Consider the following 19,439-nt stretch of genomic DNA (forward strand, 5'->3'; position numbering starts at 1 on the left):
CTGAATATGGATATTTAGATCTCCCTTTGGATAAAACCACTTAACATTAAATAATAAGTACTGTTCCTTTTTATTAAATATTTTATGAATCATACTTTTTTTTGTGTGGGGGCCATGTGGATTGGACTCAGCCTGAGCACTATCCCTGAGCTCGTCAGCTCAAGGCTACCATCCTACCCTGGAGCCAAGCCCCACTTTCTTTCTAGAGGTTAATTGGAGATAAGAGTCTCAGTTCCTTTTGTACCCGGGCTGGCTCTGAAACTTGATCCACAGATCACAGCCTCCTGGGAAGACACCATTGACACCCTCCCCACTTACTGCAACATTGAGCCCTCCTGGATGTGTCAATAGCTTCTTCCTGTGAGCATGTGGTTTCTCTGCTTGGGGACCTTCCATGACTGAAGGAGCATGCTTAATTACTAGTAACGCAGGTATGGCTGTCCAAATGCCCCTAGGAACAAGCTTCCACCAATGAGAAATGGGAGTTGATAGGAGACATCTCAAACCCTAACCGTGTAGGAAGAGCAGATGAAACTGAACTTCCACAGTTCCGGTGACCTGCAGACGTGATTTGTTCATGAAAGCACCTGGGTTAGCTTTCCTCCCTTCACTGTGTCATTTCCATATTCTCCCAGTCTTCCATGGATTACTTTCCATACAAGACATTTGGATTCAGATCTTTGTTTCAGTGCCTACTTTGGGTGAACCAACCTGAGGGCATTATATCCTACTTGCCCCCTTTTTTTCTTTTTTAAATTCATGGCCGGGGTTGGAACTCAGTACCTTGTACTTGCTAGACAGTTGTTCTTCTACTTGAACTGGACCCATAACTTTTCCCTTAATTATCTTTTGGTCAGAGTGTTGCTTTCTTTTGGCTAGGCCATCTTGGACCTACCTCTTCTATGCCACCATCAGAACGAAGGACATTGCCCCATTTGTAAGGAAAAGGAAAGACTTGGAAAAAATCATATTAAGTGAAGTAAGCTAGACTCAAAGAACATAAGCACAATAGTTTCCATCATTTGTAATAATTAGTACACATCTAGTACTTTCTTACCAGAGGATTACAATAGCTCAAAACCTAGATATATAAGGTCATATAGGATGAGACTAAATGAAAGGATCTCTAGGATATGGAAACAAGAGCTTTATCTTGTGTGACTGTTGTTCTTAATGTACTATGTTATTTCTCTTCTCCTTTGTTGCCCATTGGCTAATCTCATATTGTTACTGTATCTGATTTTGTTACCTGGTATATTGTACATATATTTATTTATTTGAAATAGGAAAGGGAAGAGGGGGAAACAAGATGATTTGGAGGGAATGGGGGGAGGGAAATTGGGACAAAAACATGATAAAGGGGTATCAATGTGTGAGAAGTGGTGCACCTACTATGTGGCAAATGTAACTGTAACCCCTCTATACATTACCCTGATAATAATCATAATAATAACATTAAAAAGAAATGCTCCCAAGAGGCCTAAACTATTCAGAGACCCGTGTTATCAGAGGTACCTTGGAATTGATCTTTCCTTCTCCTATTATCAGCTCTCATTTCCCTCTTCATTTCCTTCCTCTGCAGTAGAGAACTTCCTGGGCGAGGCTATTTTGGTTAACAATCTCTCAACCAGGTTTCCACACACACCTATAGACCTGGGTGAGATGCTGGACACAAGATAAAGTAAGCTTGCATTCATTTCTTGCTATTTCTACTTACTAAAGACCTGATGCATGATGGGAATGTCCCAGCTTCTGCAGCAGATACAGATGGAACTGTGAAGACAGTGTCCCTGTAGGGAGAAGGCATACTGAAGGGGAATGCCTGCAGGTCTGGACAAGGATGTATCAGTTGAGGGGGACATATAGCCCAAAGCAAACAACTGTTCTAGGAATTAAAAACATGTAAATGGTTCATTCGGGCTGGAATTTGGAAATATTTGACAGAAGGGGCTAAGAATGGTGGATAGATTAGATACAGTAGATTAAGTTACAGAGAAGAGAGAGCTTTGATTTGGTGCTAACGGGTGAGAGAGCTGCTTCTCCGCTATGCCACAGGTACTTGCAGCCCAGTAGATATGAAACCTCACATTTCCATCCTACTTCCTTCTATAGCCCACAGGAAATGGCATTCTCATTCTGATGCATCCAAGCCAAACTCTAAAGTAGGCATATGGGGTCAGTGCTGGTGTAATGTTCAACATCAGAAACCTATGTGACACACAGAACTTGCACAACACATGTGCTCATCGTGTTTTCAGACACATTGTGTTTTCAGAGACATGTTTTCAGGCAAAGGAGACTGGAGGTAGGTGCCTGCAGTTTAGCCACCCAGCCACATCATCCAAATCTAGTCCGTCTCCACTTTTCCTGCCCTACCTTGCTTAAGCTACTTCTGGCTTTCAGTCTTACACTGATTGCTGACCACATGAGACTCAGACATCTGTTCTACCTTTGAGGCAAGAAGGAAGCAGGAGGCCTTGGCAGAGGTCCTGTTTCTTATCAATAGAGAGGAAGGCAAGATCAGGAATGGTTAGGATAAAATTCCTACAGTTACCAGAGTTTCCATCCAAGGCCTGCTTCTGGATGTGGTCGCTGGATGCATAGAACTCAAATTAAGAAACCAATGACACAAAATAGATAAAATGGAATAATTGATTTATTACAAGCCAAAACTGGAGAGATAAAAAGAGAGAGGGGGGGCAGTTCTCAAACTGCTGCCTTCCCCATATGAATGCCACCATTTCTGGGAGGTATATTAGAAAAGCTAGGAGATGGGTTCAACTATGAGCCCTAGTGATTTGGTTTCTTAGAATAAAAATGTTGGGTGACAGGGAGAGAGTTGTTCCTACTCGCAACATCTCTCCTGATGGAAGCTGAGATTTAAAAGAACGTGTGTGTGTGTGTGTGTGTGTGTGTGTGTGTGTGTGTGTGTGTGTCCTAGGGCTTGACCTCGGGCCTAGGCACTGCCCCTGAGTTTTTTTGTTTGTTTGCTTTGGTGCTCTACCCCTGGAAACACAGCCTTTCGTGGTTAATTGTAGATAAGACAGGCTTTGCTGCTCTGAAGGAAGGCAACTAAAAAATAATCCTAGTTTCAAGGGAGCTTGGCTATACTACAAATATGACTTTCCTTCATATAGATTCTCAAAGCTTTCTTCTCCTTAGCTGACAGTTGGTATATCCATCAAGTATCATCACAATGATACTGCAAGAGGCTCCTGCCAAATCTCAGTGGCATGTAATAATAGGGATTAATTATTATGCTTACAAGTTTGCTAAACACATCTCTAAAACCCCCTTTTTCCATGTAAGGTAATATTCATAGTTTTGCAGGGATTAAGATACTTCTGGGAATCAGGCTATTATTCTTTCTACCATTCAGAGTATGAGAATATATTTCATCTGGAAACTAGAGACTCTTCTATGCTTTTCCTGTATATGGCATGCTAACTTCCCAAAAAGGCAAAGCTTTTCTTCAAGTTTATAGCAGGACTTATCCAATTCATAGAGGATTCATCTGATTATGCAACACTCAGCAGGATATTTGCCATACATTTTATAATAGAAATCACTGAGAAATTTACATGTTTAATAAGACGGTTTTCATTAGAAGACTAGGCAGAACTCAAAGTTAGGGCGCAGCTTTCTTTTGGATTTCCCCCAACAAATAGATGAGTAGCATTGTCTCTAATTGCTCCACTATTGCAAATTATTTTGGCTGATGACAAATTAATACTGTTCTGTGAGATCCCATAGTTTGCATTGGGTTCCATGCTTTTTCTGCAAACAGATCCGTTTCTTGTGATCCAGGACTTTGCTGAACTGGTTAACTGCCTAGAAATTGGGGCACGCAAGTACTTAGAAAGTGCTAATGTTCGCTGACCTGCAATGAATAAGCATTCCTTCCTAAGTATAATCTAAACTTTAAGGAAAGGTCTGATGAAGTTCAGAAACTCTCAAAAGAGATCACAAGTAGATATTTGCTTAAGCAAGTAAGAGCAAGAACTTTGGCACGCAACCACGAAAACAGTCCTTGTTGAATCTGTTCACAATTCATTGATCAATTGCCATCTTTCAGAAGCCAGAAAATGAATAGTGCATTAAGTGTTTCAAGGATTGGAATAATGCAAGTAAGCACCAGAAACATTTAAACTGCCCTTTTAGTTGATCAGAGGGCAAACTGTTATTTTACTTTTTTCCCCACCAATCTCCAAATATCTGTGTGCCTTTTATTTTTTCATTCTTTTTTTTGACATTTAAAGAAAGGTTCAATAGATAGTTGTACAAAGAGTTTCAATTCAAGTTTGTGAGTACAACGCATCTTGATTAGTGACACCCTTTCATCATTCTCCCCCCTTCTCTCAACCCACCCATCCCCTCAATCTACCTGATTCCATTTTCACATCTGTACATTGACCATTATGCTGGTATTGTCTACCCTTCCTCTCTTCATTCCGCAGCCTCCCCTCCCCAACAACACATGTTCCACCTTCTTGGTATTCATTTGTTAAACTGTAAGCTAGTTGTTCAAAGGCGTTACACCACTGGACTCCTGCCTTGCATAGATCAGACTTTCATTAATATGCTGTGCATGTGTTCATGCGACCTTACATGTATTTACATTTATATTTATAATTTAGACCTATCATCCACATTGAAAAGAAAACACACATCTTTTGTCTCTCTGAGCCCGACTTACTTTATTTTGCTTACTTCACTCTTAAAACTCATTTGGCAGACAGAATTTGTTCCAAAATAAAGAAGTGAAAAATAGACATGTCTATTCATGAGTAGAATTCTTGGGAAAGGTGTCCTGGGGGAAGGAAGGAGTGTTTGCAGAATCAAGAGTCTCAATGGGTTGAGGAAGAACAAGGAAAAACATGGGGGGGAGAAGGGGAAATGGATAACCTTCCTTCCAGGACCATATCTGATTGGGATGACATAGACCCCAGACTTCAGATAGATGCTTTAGATCTTATTTTGTTGCTTTCTACTATTGAGACCTATGGCACTAAGAGACACCAAGTAAGTTGTCTCACCAGGGCTAGAGTTTCTTCCCACAGTAACCTAAATCCATGTGACATCACCTGTTATATCAGTGTAAAACATCTCTAGCAAAAGATGAATCCCAGCCATCCTCCTATGGCTTGAAGTTAAAGGTGACTGTCGAATTTCTCTAAGCTCATAGTATACTCATGGCAATTTAGAGCCTTCTGAAGACTTTTCATTAAGGGAACACTGAACGGAAGTCAAGGAACCTTCCTGAAAGCAACACGACAGTCATTCCTTTGAGCATTATCTCTTTTGCTTCCTGCTCTGGTATTTAGTTCTATGGATTCATGGCAAACCTGGTCGTTTCTACAAGCCAACTGTGAAAGGAGAATGAAGTGACAATAAAGCAAGGGCCCTCATGAGACACAGGGGAAGGGAAAATGAAGAGAGAGACATAGGAGGAGGCATGACTGGGAAGTAAAGGAAGCCAAGCAGGAGATGAATTCAGACTAAGTTTAGCCCCTAGGGGAACACTGGATGGGTGTCCTGTCTTTGCTTTCTTCTCACCCCTGGCAAGGCCTTCATACTATGGATAATTGACATGTATATATTCTGGGAATTTGGAGGCAAGTTAGGGAGGATCTTTTGCTTCTCAACTTTATAGTCTAGTTAGGGGAGATGAACTTGCAAACATTTGCAGGTAACTTAGGCTTCTGAGAAGAGAAGGTTAAGAACTTGCTGGCCACCAATGGTGAATATTAAACTCATTGCACGCCTTTCCTGCCAATCATATTGGAATGGTTCACTAACACAAGTTTGATTGCTTTCTTCCCTGCCACTATTTTTCTTATTTGTGGGGATGGCGGGGAAGGTGTGGAGACGAGGGTGGGGAAAGACTGTTGGAGAAATGTGATAAAGGACCTGGAAGAGGCCCAGCTTAAACTCAGCAGCTTTGACTGAAAAAAGAAGAGTAAATAGCAAACCCAAGGTTGGTGAGACTGCTGTGTATATTTCCTTTTCTTTTCCCCTAAAGGCATGTTTGCTCTTTTAAGAGCTGGGGCCTATGTGTTTATAAAGTGTTTCTTTTGTAAGTATTAGGCTGCCAAATGGTGGGTATTTGCTTGTGGTAGTTTGAAATTTGAATCCAACGTTAGTGTCATTCTGGGATAGAATGTGGTCTAACATTCACCAAGTTTTCATGGGCCCAAACTCACAAAATATTGAGGACTTTTTTTTCATTATTATGGGGAAATACTATGACCTACGGTGTTTCATTATTAAACAAGTGTTGCATGCAAATAACCATATTAGGAATTCACTATTAGTAAAATTTGGTAATTATGCAATTGTGCTATGGCACAATCCTCAAGTTTATTGACAGCAGTAATTTAGGAGTGAATTTCTGATGAAAGTTGGCCTTTTGTAGAAATGTCACAGCACTGCAAAAATGAACAAGTGCTGCTTACAGACCTGTGCACAGGGCAGCAGATGAATTCCCACAAGGCCTGGGGGAGACATTGTGTCACCTGTGAATCCTCAGGGTTGTTATCTACAAATCTTAAATGCAGGTGTTCTCACTGCTTAATCCTGTTACTGTCAATGCAAATTCATCTTCAGCTACTTTCTTCCACGTTTGGTTAATTTTCTTATGTGGAAAGATGAGAAAGGGAAACAAGAAGGAAGACAGAGAAGGAAGAAAATTAACAAAGCAGTTATTGCTGTGGGCAACTGAGACTCAAGGCAAATTTTGTAGTCTGTACCTCATATGGTTGATCTAGCCAAGAAAGATGAGATTTGGGGATATTTAATCCAGTATTCTCTATCTGATGCTTGTGAAGGCTGCTTCTACGAGGCCTCACCTCCTAGACACTTCCTTGTGCTGCATGTTGGATGATGCTCTTGCAGCCAGGGAAAGATCCCCCAGGAAGAGTTATGGTGCTTGGTGAGAGGAGGAGGAATTAGAAGACAGTGCTAACAGCATTTGGGTGACAAGCAGTGATCTAACAGCTGCTATGAAACAACAGTGTTTAGGGCCTGAAGTTTTCTAATTACTTGACTTTGAAACATGCATGTGCTGTATTTCAGTACATAATATAAATCCAAATTGCTAAGTAGTTAGAAAAACCCTTCTGTAAGGATGTGATCTTGAAACCGCAATCTGGATGATTGGGAGAAGGTGATCATATAAGAAATATGAGGAGAGTGGTCTTAATGCCTCTGCCTCATTTTGCTTATATAAATTCTGAGTCCTACAGGAAGAAATGTAAATCTTGGACTGCATAAGGACAAATTCCTGGCAATCACATTCTCCTTTGGAGTGAAAATATGTTAGCCATCTCCTACAATATAGACTTCTAAATGTTTTTCCACATGGTAAGATTTTTTTAAAATAATTTTTTATTGTGATTAATAGAAGGGTTGCATTATATTCACCAGATAGAAGGTGCATAACTTCACAAACATTGATACCCTTTCTCATGACATGGTCTCCATTTCCCTCCCCCGCTACTTATCTTGATTTCCCCCCTTCCCTATCCAATTTCAAATAACCAATTAAGCACATATAAAATATATCAGATAACAAGGTGAAATACTGTAACAATATGAGATAACCAAGGGATGGCAAAAGAGATGAGAGCTAACATAGTACATTAAGGACAACAGTCACTCATTATATGGCTTTTGTTTCCTTATCCTGGAGATCCTTACATTTAGTGTCATACTATTTGGCCTAATGTCTCTAGATTTTGTTCTGTTGTAAATCTCTACTAGGAGAGCCCAAGGTTTCTACTGATTATGACAAATGACGGAGACTATTGGGCCTATGTTCCTTTGAGTCTGGCTTACTTCACTTGATATGATTTTTTTCTAAGTCTTTTCATTTCCTTACAAATGGGGCCATGTCATTCTTTCTGACAGCAGCATAGAATTCCATTGTGTACAAATACCACAACTTGTTGATCCACTCATCAACTGAGGGACATCTAGGTTGGTTCCATATCTTTGCTATGGTAAATAGTACTGCAATGAACATCATTGTGATAGTGGATTTAGTATGCCCTTGTTTCTGGATGGTTGGGTAAATACCAAGTAGTGGAATTGCTGGGTCATAGGGGAGTTCTATGTTTAGTCTTTTGAGGAACTGCCATACTGCTTTCCATAGTGGTTGAAGAATTTGCACTCCCAACATGGTAAAATTTTTAATGTTCACATTTTTGTTGTCTAGTTTGTAACTCTGTTCCCACTAATCATCATATTTTCCAAGGCCATTTTCACCAAATATTGTTTGACAGATCCCATAGTCCATACTGAGTTTCTCTAAATGCTGTTTCAAGGTATATGGAAACTGTGGTCTCTCAAAAAAGGAAGGAATCATAAATACAGGTCAATATAAAAGGAAAGAAAGCAAAGGTAGGGAGAAAGAGAGAGAGAGAGAGAGAGAGAGAGAGAGAGAGAGAGAGAGAGAGAGAGAGAGAGAGAGAGAGAGAGAGAGAGATATTTACATTTTATTGAGGGGCCTAGAAAACTTAACTCTCAGTCATCTCCACATATGGTGAAGAGGACCCTTTGGAAGTGAACTTGCTCAAGTGCATTGAGCTACAAATTTCCCTCACTCTGTGCATCTTCTTGTGCAAGGAGAAGTTTCACATCTTGATGCTTTATCTAGAAGTTCTTTGGAATATTAGTACTCCATGAAAAATGACCTGGCATCCCCCCAAAAATTTGGTTAAGTTTTAGCAGGTCTATCATTCCCAAAGGCCTCAAACTCGGAAAGTGCTTATTTTTCTTGCCATAGCCTCAATGTCTACCTGACTCACTCGTTTCTCCCTTTCACATTCTCCGGAGACATGTGGCTTTACCCTTGAGCAAGTTCAGGAAGCAGAGAGCATATTAAAAGCTTTAAAGCATTATGAAACCAGCTTAGATGGTACTTTTTCAAGGAATTTTTGAAATGATACTGGTAAAAAGAGCCTCTTTACCATGATATAATTTTATGTTCCCTCTACTGGACTCCCCATCAATGGAGCCTCTAACCCTTGCTGGTTTTCTGGCTATTTCTGACTGCTGGAATTATAATCTCTGTTTATGATTGTCTTCTATGTTCATAATTTCTGTGACTTTGATGGAAACTTTGATATTTTATGTGCTATTATGTATTATTTTCATCAACTTTCTTTTCCTCACAAAGACTATACACTGAGTGCAGATACCCATACTCTTTGGTAGAAGTTTCTATAGCTATTTGATAGGATGTATTTTGTGCTACATATCTAGCAACAAGAAATTATTTTATCAGAGTTGAATGAATAAGGTATTTAACTTATTATTTCTTAAGAAAATTTAATGCTTTGTGAAAATTTAACTACAAAGCCATATCAATCTCAAAATGTGCATTCAAGAAATAAGCATCAGATATTGAATTTATTTGTATTTGGATATTTGAAATTTGATAGGGAAGGGGGGAAAACCAAGACGGGTGGGGGTGTGGGGGGGAGGGAAATGGGTACCAAGACATGTGAAAGGGTATCAATGTATGTGAATTAATGCACCTCTATCTGGCAAATATCATGTAACCCTTTTACTAATTACAATAAAAAAATAAATTAAAAAAAAAGAAAGACGCATCAGGTTTCCTGATATTGTATCTAAAAATTTTCACCCATTTAGTTAAATTTGCTTACCTACTGCTGGGGGGGAAAAACAAAGAAAAGGGAGTATATAAACATATCTGCAAACAGCTGCACCAAAAAGAAAGAATGAACGGGAGCTGGGAGTTTGGTCAAGTAGCAGAGTTCTTGCCTATCATGCACAAAGACTTAGATTCGATTTCTTGGTACCACATACACAATAAAAAGCTGGAAGTGGTGCTGTGGTTCAAGTGGTGAGCTCTAGCTTTGAGAAACCCCAAGGACATTGCTCAGGCCCTGAGTTCAAGCCCAGGACTGGCAAAAACTAAAAATTAAAAAAAAAGAAAGAATGAGAGATGAGAGGAAGACAGGAGAGAGAAGAGGAGAGAGAGGAGAGAGAGGAGAGGTGAGCATATAGCTTCTTGTTCTAGCTATCTAGATTAAGGAAACTCTGTAACTCATCCAGTAAGCATCCAAAATGGCAAAAGAAAAGCATGAATCTTGAACCTCAGGGACCCCTGGCACATGTGAAGTCCTTATACTTATCCAATGTATTTCTTCACTTAGCAAGTTTGTTGAAGCCCTTTAGCCATCCATTTAGGTAACTATCTCATTAATGTATTATAAATGACTGTTGTTTAGACTAGAAGTATTCTCTCTTCAATCTGTAGCTCTGATAAATTACCATGATTCTTTTTTATGCCAGTCCTGGGCTTGAGCTCAGGGCCTGAGCACTGTCCTTGGATTTTCGCAAGTCTAGAGTTCTACCACTTGAGCCTCAGCAGCACTTCCAACTTTTTTATATATGTATATATATTTTATTATAATTAATAGAAGGGTTACATTATATTCACCAGATAGAAGGTGCATTACTTCACAAACATTGATACCCTTTCTCATGTCTTGGTCCCCATTTCCCTCCCCCGACCCCTGCACCCTATTCTTGTTTTCCTCCCTTCCCTATCTGACTTCAAATAACCAAATATGCATCTATCCAATATATCAGATAACCAGGTGAAATACTGTAATAATATGAGATAACCAAGGGACAGCAAAAGAGATGAGAGATAACATAGTACATTAAGGATAATAGTCACTCATTATATGGCTTTTATTTCTAGATCTTGGAGGTCCTTCCATTTCTTGTCATACTATATGGCCTTATGTCTCTAGGTTTTTCTCTCTTGTAAATTTCTGCTAGGAGAGCCCAAGGTTTCTACTGATTATGACAAATGAGGGAAGCCATTGAGCCTATGTTCCTTTGTTCCTTTGAGTCTGGCTTATTTCACTTAATATGATTTTTTTTCTAAGTCTTTCCATTTCCTTACAAATGGGGAGATGTCATTCTTTCTGACAGCAGCATAGAATTCCACTGTATATAAATACAACATCTGTTGATCACCAACTGAGGGGCATCTGGGTCGGTTCCATATCTTTGCTATGGTAAATAGTGCTGCAATGAACAACATTGTGCTAGTGGATTTAGTATGTCCTTGTTTCTGGACCATTGGGTAAATGCCAAGTAGTGGAATTGCTACTTCCAGCTTTTTTCTATGTATGTGGTACTGAGGAATCAAACCCAGGTCTTAGTGCATGCTAGGCAAGCACTCTACCACTAGGCCAAACTCCCAGGCCCACCATGATCTTTTGTAACATTTTCATACTTGTTTTGCAGCACTAGAGTTGGCTACGTAGAGGTTTTAGAGATGAGAGCCCAGCATCATCTGCACTTCATGCCCTCTGACTTCACTAATGGTGCTATGGGTCTTACTCGGGTCTCTACCACTTGAGCCACATCACCATTTTTGGCTTTTCTATATGTAATAAAAGGAATTGAACCAGGTCTTCATTCATGCTAGGCAAGCACACTACCACTAGGCCAAACTACTGGCCCAAGACCTTTTCTCTTTCTAATCTGGCAAAAAAAAATGCTGTTTACCCAATTTTCTAGAGCCAGTATCCTCTCCCATCCCCCCCTTCTCCTCCTTTCCCACTCCCCCGTCTTTTCTCTCCCCTTAAGGGTCTCACAATGTAGCTCAGGCTGGCTTTCAACTCAGGGTCTGCCTCAGCCTCCTGAGTGCTTGGATTATAAGCACATACACCACACATAGAGAATGTTATTTCTTCAATGCACACCTGCTGATGCAACTCCCCTGCTGAATTGCCTCATTGCTTCTGCATAAAATTCAGAGTCCTTATGTAATATAAAGCCTTCCCTTAATATCTCCCATCTCTCGCTCTCTCTCTCTCCCTCTCCCCCTCCCCCTTTTTTTCTGTGAGTTACCTCAGCCCATCTATACTGCAAAGCCCCTAAAAATCTCCACTCCCCACCAGAATTTGTGAATTTGTCTCTCTCTCATACCATGATGCAGTGCCTGTGTTATCTGAAGTCCTAGCATTCATGATTGTATTGCAGTTGTCTTCTAGTCCATACCATCCACCTGTCTAGAGATCTTGGGGGAGAAGAGATCGAGTTGCTACAGCACCAAGCTAGCCTTAACACATAGGGATGCCCCATACTGCAAATGAAAGGGATACATTACATGGTAACTCCAAGGGCTCCAACTTGGAAGTGAACAAACATTTGCATTTTTCAAAATATTAACTACACTGCTAAGGGCCATCTCTAGAATTTATCTTCTCAGTGAGGTAGAAACAGCAAGGACAGTTTTATACTAAAAGTACAAAAAAAAGATAGTCTCTGATGCTTTTCCCTGAGTTTTTCTTTTTTTCGGTCTTAATCATTTTCTTGCTTTCAAAATTCCCTGTAAGAAGCTACATAAATATACATTCTAATTAGAAGCAAAGATTAAAACTTAACATGTTTTCCTTCATGTTTTCATAGAACCTCATGGGAAAGAGTTGTAAGGCCAAGGCAATGGGGTAAAGTCTTCAAGTGGTAAACAATGGTTTTCTCTAAGGTTCAAGTCATGTTTCCCCCCGTATCTTCTTTCTAATTTATATTTTTTCTTAGATATTTATGAGAAAATTTTCAGTATTAAAAATTGATTAGTTGAGCATCTGTGGCTCATACCTTTAATTCTAGCTACTCAGGAGAATGAGATCTGAGGATCATGGTTTCAAGTGAGTGTGGCAGGAAAGTCTAAGAGACTATTAACTCCAATTATTCATCAAAAACCTGGAAGTAGAGCTATGGCTCAAGTGGTAGAGCTCTAGCCGTGGGCATAAAATCCCAGTGACAGCGTCCAGGCCGAGTTTAAGCCCCAGGACTAGCACATGCACACAAAAAAACCCAACATGATTAATATCTTGTATAGTCAAGCAATCAAACACACTCATCTAGATATTAGTAAAGTTAGAGCCAGGAATAGTGGTACATGCTGAGAATCCCAGAAACTTTTGCTGGGTATATAAGATCTTAATTCCCAGTATATTTCAACTACAAAGCTGGGCACAGTGCACTCCTGTGGTCCCAAAATAAGTATGAGAATCTGTATTTATGGCCTGTCAGAGCTAAAAAATAAGACTCTACCTGAAAAATAATGAAAAGCACAAAAGACTTAGATTCAAGTGGTAAGGCACCTGCCTAGCAAACACAAGGCCCATAGTTCAAACCCTACTTTTCAGAGAGAGAGAGAGAGAGAGAGAGAGAGAGAGAGAGAGAGAGAGAGAGAGAGAGAGAGAGAGAGAGAGAGAGAGAGAGAGAGGCAGAGAGAGACAGAGACACAGAGACAGAGACACAGAGAGTGACAGAGAGAATAAAAAACAATAAAATGTCAAGCAAACCATTTAGGCTGTTATTTTGAGAGCACATAGAAACAATATAAAGATTAATGCTTTTCTTTAAAAATTGAGAAAACATGACTCTGGAAATTATAAAATTGGAAAGTCTGTTTCATTCTCTTTGGAAGCTAAGTATACCATCGGTGTGGGAGCCAGATGTAAATTATGGAGTTGGTTTTTAATGGAGTATGACTGTCTATTTTTGCTGCCAAATATATTGTTTTTTTTTAAGCTCACAATATACTGGGAATTAAGATCTCACATACCCAGCAAAAGAATTTCTGTAAAGTAGTAAAAATAGATTTTGCTCTAATTTATACAGATTGTACTTATAGGTGGGACACATTTGACAAAATAATGGCGAGAAGTAGAAGAAACTATTATTTAGTTATTTCTTTTTTCTTTAAACCCATACACTTTGGATTTATTACAAGTCTAAATACAGCATTTATAAACCATTAAGATTTCCCTCAACTGCAATTGGCAAGAGTTGAGTCCATCATTTGCATATACTTATTTCTTGGAAAGATTAGGTATGTTTTAAGCCTTTATGAGTTCATTTTATGAGCACAGTAAATTTGTAATGATTCTTGCACATCATCAACTATTGTGACTTACCAACTTGATCAATAATTTTATGACAGTTAAATGTCAGAGAAGACAGTTCTAAAGATAACTTACATCGTGTAACCCTAGACTTGAAAATTAAATCCCCAAAGCTAAGTGGTAGGATTTGGATATTGATACTCAGTGATTCTAACCTGATATGAAAACACCGTCTATTTAGCACTTTGCAGTGTGACAGAGGGCTCAGCAATTGCCTACTTTATATTATCCCATTAAGTTCTTACCACAAGCCTGTGAAATAAGGCTGGGAATGAGGAGAATCAGAAATCGGAAGTCTTGATTTCTTGGAACCCACTGTCTTGTTCATGAGGGCAGCTTTGAACCCTGCCCCCAACTCCTAGGTTGACACAGTCACCACCAGCAGAGAGAATCATAGTTCCTGAAGTTAAAAGCTCCAGCCTGAGAAAGATGGTGCACATCATTTACACTCAGCACTCCTCAGTGAAGGGGAGCTAAAGCAAAGATAGAGTTACCCATGTGATAGAAGTGACAGCAAGGCCCCCAGGTCACAGAGGAGCAGCCCAAATATTAGTAACAAAGGTGGCTGTACTACCCCTAGGAGGAACAGAACCCAGAGACCTGCCCACATATTAGAAAGCTGAAATGGCCCTAAACCTGTGTATTAGTTCCCATTCGAAGTCTGCCATGCTGAAGATTAGAGGGATACACCATTATCAATCCTGAATAAATACACACATCAACACACAGCACACAATATGGACAACTATTTACTTAGGAGGCAAGAAATCTCCATGTAACAGAGGAAACAGTTCATCCTTGTCAGCCAAATAAAAGGTTCGATGTAGTCAGCACGGAAGAATTCTAGCAATTTCCTCCATCTTTTCTCTCTTCATTTGTGAATCCTCCTAGGGCCCATTGTTACTAAAACATCCATAGAAACATATTCTGTACAAATACTTAAAAAATAGACACGGTTCACATGACTGCTCCCTTCATATGTATACCGCTGTATAGAAACTGACTTTTCTCCTTTTTTATTTTCATATATTTTGTGTAATTAGTAGAAGGGTTACATGATATTTGCCAGATAGATGGTGCATTAATTCCCATACATTGATACCCTTTCACATGTCTTGGTCCCCATTTCCCTCCCCCCCACCCCTACCCCTCATCTTGTTTTCCCCCGTTCCCTATCCAATTTCAAACAGACTTTTCTCCTTTTATCTCTTTTTATACCACTCCCCTTGAACATAGGAGGCAATCTAAGTGGTTCCCTTAGGAACTCTTCATGCCTGCATAGTGAATTTCCTAAATTGCAAATTCAATAAAAGTGGCTGAACTAACTTCTCGGGGTTGATTCATTTGTACCAGTTAGACATGATCACATCCTGAGCATGGGACTGTTTCCTTCCATCCCCATGCTTATGCTGTTCCGTGATTAATAGCGTTCTAGTTAAGTTGGAAGACACAGAAACTGCCAGTGGGATTCATGAGTTGTTCTAATTAGCATGCCATTCTCAATGTCATTCTTGTTCATCATTCATTCTTAAGAATTAGCAAAGTTAGAAAATCTGAAAAAGGACATTTTCTTTGACGAGAAATCAAGCTCTGCAAAATGATCTTAAGGAATCACCTTGTAAATTTTTTTAATTTGATTTTTATTGTCAATGTGATTAACAGAAGGGTTACAGTTACATTGTAAGGTAATGAGTACATTTCTTGTCGAACAGTGTTACTTTCTCCCTTATTTTTCTCCCACTTTCCCTCCCCCATCCCCTGCCAAGGTGTAAATTTCATTTCCAACACAGCATCTTGTGATGATTACTGTTGCATCTTTTTACACTTTGTCCTTTGTCTCACAATTTTGTGGTTCCCCTTCCCTTCCCCAAGTCAAATAAACATATAAACAAGTCACAGGGTACCGAAATCAAATACAACAGGGGATAAACCACAGTGGGGGGAAATGAAAGCAAGAAGAAATAAATTCACACAGTATATTAAAAACAAGAAAAACCTCTTGTTTCCGTATCTTGGCATCCATTTCAATTAGCATCATTTTATATGGTCATATTAAGTAAGCCAGACCCAAATTTGTAATAATTAGTGGATGTCTGGGATTGTCCTCAGCAGAGGAACATCTCGTAAAACTTTGCCTGCAGGGTTTTGCATCCATAAATGGTGTGACCCTACTCAGATTTCCCTATGACAGCTGACCCATACCCAGAGGCTGTGGTCAGTGGCTCACAGCTTCCTCCTTTCTGGAGGATGGCCCTGGCAACCATCTGTCACCTTTCCACCTTTCCATTCAAGCAGGTGATCCTCATGAAGGTTCTTTCCCTACCAGGTAGCAGCCCAGCCTGCTCCCCTCTAGGCAGCCTTTTTATTATTTGTCTTTATGTAGTTACACAGAGTGGTTATTTAACGAAGCAGTTTATGAACGCCCTGTGTCTTGATCAATGTCATCCCTTTTGACATTCTTAAGTTAGCCTTTCATGGGCAGCACTGTAGCAAGATCGAAGCCAAGTCCTTTTGCTTTTCCTTTCATTTTTTATTTATACCTGATGACACTGGAGGAGGAGGACTTAAGATTTATCATACAGAGGACTCTTTGGGTAGTGGATCTGATGAATAATTAGTCATATTCCAGTTATAATGTTGAAATTAGGAAGATGCTTAAGTGCTTCACATTCTCACATTGTAAGGAGATTATGTTGACTAGAAGTACAGTATTGAGGGCAAATATACATCATAGTTCATTTTTGTGACTTAAATATTTATATGATATTTGCTAAATTAAATCTGTTAACTTTGATAAACATCAGCTTCTTAATCTACAAAATGCATATAATTTCAGTGTGTATCTGATAGATTCCAACTGTATGTGTGTGTGTGTGTGTGTGTGTGTGTGTGTGTCTGTGTGTCTGTGTGTGTGTCTGTGTTGATACAGGGCCTTGACCTCAGGAATTAGGAGATATCCCTCTGTTTTTTCATTCAAAGGGACTCTACCACTTGTGCCATATCTCTACTTCTAGCTTTGTGCTGATTAATTGGTGATTAGAGTTGTATAGACTTTCCTACTCAGGTAGACTTCACACCTTGATCCTCAGATCTCAGCCTTCTGAGCTAGGATTATAGGTGTGAGCCACCGGTGCCCACATTCCAACTCTTATTTTCTTCAATATGTAATTTTATTATTATTAAGGTGTTCTACAGAGGGATTACCTTTGCATAATTCATGTAAATGTATACATTTCTCTTTTGGGCAATGCCACCCTGTCCTTTTATTACCCCCCTTTCTCCTCCATACCCTGTCTATAAGTTGCATAGTTCATTTTTCCACATAATCTATACTGAAGATCATGATTGCATTTATTTATCTCCTTTCCCTCCCTTTCTGTTACTATTGATAGCACAGTCTTAATTCTTTCTTCATTGAAAGGAGATGCTATGCATTCTCTGATAATGTTTCTCCCTCCATGAATCAGCCACCTGCACTCTACTTCCAGGTAACTAAAGAGACCCTAAGAGACTAACTACATCAATCAATCAATAACTCTTTGGGCCATTAGCCAAAAAAATTACTGCTACAGATATTAGTCAATATTTCTAAGAGCAATGGGTCTCTACTGGAAGCTAAATGAATTAGGTAAGTGTGCTGATAAAATGTCCTTTATTTTTATTTGCCAGTTCTGTGGCTTGATCTCAGGGCATCGGTACTGTCCCTGAGTTCCTTTTGCTCTAGGCTAGCACTCTACCATTTGAGCCACAGTGCTACTTCGGGCTTTTTCTGTTCATGTGGTACTGAGGAGTCAAACCCAGGGCTTGACACATGCTAGTCAAGCACTCTACCACAATGCTACATTCCCATCCCCCAAATGTGCATGTTTAAATCAAACTAACACTCTAGAATTCAGTTTGCTTCAGCAAACCCCACCTATTTGGATTTTCTAGCTCGGAGCCCTCAACCCTTTGTCTTCTGCTTGGGATTAGAAGAGGATTTGAAAGAAGTCACTTACCGAATGCCACCTTGTGTAATGACATACATCAATTCACACGACTCGCACACGTCTGTTAAGGAATGTGTGAATTCTTATCTCTGCTTCATAAATTGTGAAACTGAGACTTCAATCCAAGTCAGCAGGCTGTGAAATTACATCTAAATTATAAATCCATTTGTAGACATCTACAAGGTCATATGCATACATACACAAACACCTTAACTGAAGTACAGTATGTGGAAGAGAGGATTCCAGAGGTGAGACTCGTTTGAGCTTACGCTTCAATGAAATGAATACCAGGAAACCCTAACATGTGATGTGGAGGGAAAAGCAGGGGAGAGGAGCAGATGACCGACGAGAGAGGAACTGTAGTTATAAGATTTAATATATGTATTTGAAAATGGAACCAGGCAAATAAAAGAGGAGGGTGGAGTTGAGAGAGATAGGGGAGAAGGACAGAAGGGGTAACATTTACCAAGACGCATTGTACTCACCAACTGACATGTTGACTTGAACACCCTGTATCTAGTTGGAGATTAACAGGTTTTTCAGTCCTTGGAAAGGGAAACCCTTCACTTTTTGTTTTCCTTCTGTGTATGTGGTATTGAGGAGTCAAATCCAGGTCTTTGTGCATGCTAGGCAAGCACTCTACCACTAGGCCACGATCCCGGTCCTAAGCCCTTCACTTTTTACACAGTTCTCCAAGCTGCTGATTTTTTTAAAAAAAATTTATTAACATTGATTTTTACATCCAAGCTGCTGATTTTAAGTACCCTTTGCTGTGCTCTGCACTGTACCCACTGGCTTCTCCATGCTTTCTAGCCAGTAACGCTCGACGATCATTTCAAACTTGAGCACAGGAACTGTCTCTCCTTCCCCTCTCTAGTGTTCTAGAGTCAACCCTTTCCTCCATACCTGGCTACTCGGAAGCTAAGACTTTATCTACAATCTCATTTTCGCTTGACTTCTTTAACTTCCCTGTCCTGTGTCTCTCTGCCTCATCCCACATTGCTTTATCGAGGGACTATCCCCTGCATTACCTGCTCCTGAATTCTTGGCTTAGAGACTTCTATTGAGAACATTTTTATGAAGACAATATTCCAAAATAAATAAAAGAGAAAGATACTAATAAAAATCAATTTGGCAATCAATTGGTAATTTGGGCTTTTGTATCTCCCTTACCCCCTTTTTTAAGCAGCTGAATTTGAGTCGGCATAAAGATGTAGGCCATTAACTCCAGTGACGGGGAAGCTGATTAGACCGTTGATTTGAATGGTGGAGAGCTTAAGACCAATTTAGACTATCTAGCAAGACACTGCCTAAAATAGGAAAACAAATTAAAAAATAAAATATTTGTTGTTTATTACAAAGTAATACATGTTCATTATTTTAAAAAATAGAAAATACATGTAAGTTAAAATTAAATGGTACAACTCAGATAATTGATAATGAAAATCCCATAAATCTGTAAAACCTAGAAAAAGTACTACTT

The 19,439-nt window shown here is 39.5% G+C and overlaps 1 long non-coding RNA gene across 1 annotated transcript in view; it reads left to right on the top strand.

Annotated features, from left to right (window-relative positions):
• LOC150050204 (uncharacterized) overlaps nucleotides 1-19,439 on the top strand; it is a 164,548-nt gene that overhangs the window by 86,489 nt on the left and 58,620 nt on the right. The gene's annotated exons all lie outside the window — the stretch shown is intronic.

The sequence above is a fragment of the Megascapheus bottae genome, chromosome 18 (assembly GCF_031878675.1).
Source record: "Megascapheus bottae isolate mThoBot1 chromosome 18, mThoBot2.hap1, whole genome shotgun sequence".
Taxonomy (NCBI): domain Eukaryota; kingdom Metazoa; phylum Chordata; class Mammalia; order Rodentia; family Geomyidae; genus Megascapheus; species Megascapheus bottae.